The sequence below is a fragment of the Saccopteryx bilineata genome, chromosome X (genome assembly GCF_036850765.1).
Source record: "Saccopteryx bilineata isolate mSacBil1 chromosome X, mSacBil1_pri_phased_curated, whole genome shotgun sequence".
Lineage (NCBI taxonomy): Eukaryota > Metazoa > Chordata > Mammalia > Chiroptera > Emballonuridae > Saccopteryx > Saccopteryx bilineata.
The window spans coordinates 135,116,956-135,122,955 of NC_089502.1; positions in this window are offsets into that span (position 1 = coordinate 135,116,956).

Consider the following 6,000-nt stretch of genomic DNA (forward strand, 5'->3'; position numbering starts at 1 on the left):
GGAATCTCCCTCCCTAAAGAAGAAGAAGAAACTGTTCTTCTTCTCCACTGTGGCCAGGCTACAGAACCCACTGAATTAGCCTCCTGAAGGGACTTTAGGTTTTAACACCCTCACCAATTTAACTATCACAAAAACAAAACAAAACAAAACAAAAAAAAACTGGGAGCTGGTTGGAGATTCCTTACATTCACGGTTTCTAATTATTCATGCACCCGTCCTTAATCTCTGTGCTGCCTGTTCCACCACGCAGGCCTTTTTTTTTTCCCATGCAGGCCTTTTTCTGGTCAGAGAAACCTCACCTAAAACCTCCACTCCTGATTTTTCCTTCTCCACGGACTCCCAATTCTCACTCCCTTCTGTCTGACCCCCGGGGGCGCCCCTCTCTTGGGACTTCTCTGGTCCCTCTGCGGACCTCTTTTGTGCTCGGGTCTCTTCCCTCTGAGAGCCCCCTCCCCTCCCTTAGCAAAATCCTGTTTCTTATTCACCACTACCATCTCTCTTTCTTCTCCCCTGCTGGCCAGGGGCCCCTCCCCTTCCTTCTCCACTGTGTTCTTAAACCCCTCCTCAGCCTTTCTCAGCCTGGCATTGGCTCTTACACCGGTTTTCAGGATGTCCAACCCCAATTGTCTTGCAGGAAGTTCTGGCCCTGTCCTGCCTCTAGCTCCAGCATTTCCTGCCAGATCTGGGTGCCGGGCTCTGCACGAGCCCTCCTCCTCTTGTTCTCAACCCCCCAAACCTCTATCCAGGACCTGTGAACACGGCATTGAAAGTTTTTAACGGTCCCAACTAGTAGAAACAGGCCAAGGCTGTTCGCCAGGCCCACATGAAGCAGAAGGTAATGCTTCAAACCCCAAACTTTTGTGGCAACCCTGAGACCAGCAGAGCCAACAGCAGCTTGCTTTAAGTGTGGCAAGCAGGCCTGACTTCTGGAGGCGCAGTGGATAAAGTGTCGACCTGGGAACACTGAGGTCGCTGGTTCAAAACCCTGGGCTTGCCTGGTCAAGGCACATATGGGAGTTGATGCTTCCTGCTCGTCCCCCCTTTCTCCCTTTCTCTCTCTCTCTCTCTCTCTCTCTCTTTCTCTCTCTCTCTCTCTCTTTCCCTCCCTCCCTCCCTCCTCTCTAAAATGAATTAAAAAAATAAAAAAAATTAAGTGTGGCAAGCAGGACCACTGGTCCCGGCAGGGCCGCTGCCGGCGGCTGCCCACGGAGCCCTGCCCTGACGGCAAGCAGGACCACTGGTCCCAGCAGGGCCCCTGCCGACGGCTGCCCACGGAGCCCTGCCCTGACGGCAAGCAGGACCACTGGTCCCAGCAGGGCCCCTGCTGGCGGCTGCCCACTGAGCCCTGCCCTGATGGCAAGCAGCCCAGTCACTGGCAGAGCGATTGCCCCTTTGGGCAACAGGCTTTTCCTCGGCGCCTCTATGTGGGGGACAAGCCACCCGAATGGGAGGCCAAGCCAGCCAGGTGGGCTCATCACTCAAACTCCTAGGACACGGCCTGGACTTAGAGAACCCAGGGTATGCTTCAACTAGTTGGTAAGTCTGTCTCACTTCTTGTGGACACGGGGCTACCTTCTCTCTTTTTTTTAATTTTTTTATTATTATTCATTTTAGAGAGGAGAGGGAGAGACAGAGGGAGAGAGAGAGAAGAGAGACAGAGAGAGATAAGGGGGGGAGGAACTAGAAGCATCAACTCCCATATGTGCCTTGACCAGGCAAGCCCAGGGTTTTGAACCGGCGACCTCAGCATTTCCAGGTCGACGCTTTATCCTCTACACCACCACAGGTCAGGCCTACCTTCTCTTTTTAAAAAAAAAAAAATTATTTATTTTTTACAGAGACAGAGAGTGAGTCAGAGAGAGGGACAGACAGACAGGAACGGAGAGAGATGAGAAGCATCAATCATTAGTTTTTCATTGCGTGTTGCAACACCTTAGTTGTTCATTGATTGCTTTCTCACATGTGCCTTGACTGCGGGCCTTCAGCAGACTGAGTAACCCCTTGCTGGAGCTAGCGACCTTGGGTTCAAGCTGGTGGGATTTTTGCTCAAACCAGATGAGCCTGCACTCAAGCTGGCGACCTCGGGGTCTCAAACCTGGGTCCTCCACATCCCAGTCCGACACTTAATCCACTGTGCCACCGCCTGGTCAGGCTACCTTCTCTTTTTGCCATCACACTCTGGACCTCTAATTCCCTCACAGGTCTTGGTTATGGGAATGGATAAGACCCCTTCCTTTCCCCTTTTTACGCCATTCCTGACATGCAGTTTTGCCTAAGCTTACCTCCTTACAGGACCACTGGCAGTCGGAACCACTGGACTCCATCCATCTCCAGCTCACCAAAAGGCTGGACCCTACAAATCCCCCTATTACTCCTCTTTTTTAAAAATCCCTACAGGATTGCACCCGCTAAGTTTCTCAACTCACGGCCACACAGATGTTCCTCCTGACACCCCTCAAAGCCACCACCTTCCAATCTCCCCCTCCCCACAATGTCCCTAATCAGCAGGAAGTAGCCAGACAAATAAACAGCACCCCTTTTCTATTTAACACAAAAGGTCAGAATGTAAGGTTGGTGAATAATGGGAAAAACCAGACCTGTGAACTTTGGCTGGGACCGCCCACAACCAAGCACGCCAAAAGAAACTTCCCAGGAGCCCTTTGGAAAAAAGCGACCATCTGCCAGCCAGTGAGATTTCACCACCTCATATTAGCTCAACCACCCTAGGGACCCTTTAAATATCCCTCACACGGGCCACTCCTTGTGACTTCCTTGGCCTCCATCTTTCCTCTGGGCCAGAGAACCTCGCTGGGCGGGATGCGCTCTACTCAATAAAGCCTTTTGTTATTCCACACTTTGAGGCTCTAGCCCCCTTCCTTCCTTCTTGGTGGGGGGAAAAATACCTTACAGGAAGTGTTTTCCCACTATGTGTATTTCTTGCCCGCCAGGTGCAAGCTAGGATTAAAGCTAATGGCCCACCAGTTCTTGGCTCCATTGTTACATTATCATCTGTCAGAATCAAACGCGAACCTGCATGGGCCAGGTGGCTGTGATGGTGGCCGTGGCTACTGGCTTTACAGCATGTGTGAGAAGCAATCAATGAACAACTGAAGTGAAGCAACCAGATGTTGATACTTCTCATCTCTCTCCTCCTGCTCTCTCAGACTTCCTATCTCTCTCTCTAATCAATAAAAATAAAGGTGGAAGTGAAAGGATAGGAAAAGTAAGATTAAGTCATGGTTGAGTTGAATGCATAAAACACATGCCTTAAGGTCTTGCACACAAGATGGAGGTGAAAACAAATTTTATTTTGAGCTTCTTTTTTTTTTTACAGAGGCAGAGATAGACAGGGACAGACAGACAGAAACGGAGAGAGATGAGAAGCATCAATCATCAGTTTCTCGTTGCGCATTGCGACTTCTTAGTTGTTCATTGATTGCTTTCTCACATGTGTCTTGACCGCGGGCCTTCAGCAGACCGAGTAACACCCTGCTGGAGCCAGCGACCTTGGGTCCAAGCTGGTGAGCTTTTTGCTCAAACCAGATGAGCCCGCGCTCAAGCTGGCAACCTCGGGGTCTCGAACCTGGGTCCTTCCGCATCCCAGTCCGATGCTCTATCCACTGGGCCACCACCTGGTCAGGCTATTTTGAGCTTCTTGACAGAGAAAAGGAAAACAATTTTCAGAATGATTCACAACATCATTGTAAAGCCAGGAGCCAGGGCCAAGGCCAGTATCAGAGCAGCCCGACCCATGCAGGTTTGCATTGGATTCGGACAGTCGGTAAAGAAACAACGGAGCCACAAACTGGTGGGCCATTGTCTTTAATTCTAGCTTGCACCCGGCGGGCAAGTAAAGACATACACTGGGCTCCAAAACCCAGTCACATTCAGTGCTCACAAAGCCACTGACTTATCCGAGTTTCCTAGAATCAAAGGTTTCTAGCTCACCAGCCTTATTCTCCTCAGTTCCCCATCTCCTTCCTTATCCCAAATACAAACTCTGTACAAACCGGCATCTCACTCAGCACTCCGCCATCTTGGCTGCTTCTCCTGGCCTCCTCCACGTGGCCTTTCTCTGCTCTCCTCTGCTCTCTCTTCTAATGATAATCTCAGGAACCAAGCCCCAGGCTACAACGATCCCCAACACACATTAATTTAATATCACCTGGGCGACAGCCTCACGTGGGCAACGTCATCTTTAACAAAGTGAGCATAATATATTTTATCTGCCCAACAATCATGAAATAAAAACAAACTCAAGTGAGAGATAACTCAAGAGAAACATAAGCTCAAGAGAAACATAACTGTTACTGCTCCTGCGAGAAATATGAATTTTAGAGAGCTGGTTCTTACAAAATCTTTAGTGTAAACGATGATGCTTTTTAAGTCTGCCCACAAGTTTTTTGATGCACCTCCCTTCAAAAGGTGGAGTCTGATTCCTCTGCTCTTTAATGTGGGCCAGGGTTAGTGATAGGCTTCCAAGGAATAATACAGCGTAGGGGCAGTGCTGTGTAGCTTCCATTGCTGGCCAGAGAATAGCTTCTGTCTGGCTCTAAGTCTTGGGTCACTCCTTTTCCTTGGGTCAGACGAACCTGATTATTAGTAAACCCATTCTTTGTTTAGATTTTTATCTTAAATGCCTCAAAGAGGTTACTGTCAAAGTTTCACCCAAGGCCCTGTAAAGCACATTGCTTATCTTTGCTGGAATTCATTGTCCAGATAACATTTTAGGTCTTCAAGGGCTATCAAGTGTTTTAAGGGAACACCAGTGTTTGTTTGCATTACTTATTCCCACTTTTGCTCAAGGAATTATTGTCTCTGTTAAGAGCTCTGCTCAAAAAGAAAGTGAAGGTCACAAAGAGAAAAGCTCCCCATTGGGTAGGGGGCATTCTCCCAAGGCTCCTTGAAGGCTGTGAATAGAACCTGAATATGGGCCCCTTTGTTCAGATATTTATTAAGCAGCAATGAGTTTCAGGCACAAAACAATTCTGGACTGTAAACTCAATGATTTCCCAACTCTCACCATCATTTTGCATGAAATGCAAGGCATGCAAGGCAGGTGCAGTGAGCATTACTACAGAGGCAATATTCTGTTGGTCTTACAGCCTGTATCAGGAACCTTGGGACCCTCAGAGGTCATAGCTGGTGTAAAGCCAGGAGCCAAGGCCGGAGCCACCATCACAGCCTTCTGGCCCATGCAGGTTCGCATTTGATTCGGACAGTCGGCAAAGAAACACCGGAGCCAAGAACTGATGGGCCTTCATCTTTAGTCCTAGCTTGCACCCGGCGGGCAAGTAAAAACACACACTGGGCTCCAAAACCCAATCACATTCAGTGCTCACAAAGCCACTGACTTATCTCAGTTTCCTAGAATCAAAGGTTTCTAGCTCACCAGCCTTATTCTCCTCAGTTCCCCATCTCCTTCCTTATCCCAAATACAAACTCTACACAAACTGGCATCTCACTCAGCATTCCACCATCTTGGCTGCTTCTCCTGGCCTCCTCCACGTGGCCTTTCTCTGCTCTCCTCTGCTCTCTCTTCTAATGATAATCTCAGGAACCAAGAGAGCCCCAGCTCCCGTTCTGCCCCTATTTTATAGTGTAGCTTCACAACCTTTAATCCAATATAAAAAATAGGGAAGTCTCTAATACAAAGTCACTTTCTGAGGCATGATAGGATTGTACCGCCCTACATCAAAAAGGGTGGGAAAGGCTTAATCCCAAAACCAAGCCCCAGGCTACAAGGATTCTCAACATACATTAATATCACCTGGGCCACGGCATCTTTAACAAAGTGAGCATAATACATTTTATCCGCCCAACAGCTGGACACAGGATCATTTAGAGGTTTAGCCTATAGTTTTATCCTTAAGGGAAGAGGCTACAGACCTGCTAGGTTCTTATTCTTTGGGGATTGGTGAGTAGAGTTTTGTAAGGCCAAGAGCTGCCATCGTGGCCATTCACATGCAGATTCCCATTGGATTCAGGCAGATGGTAAAG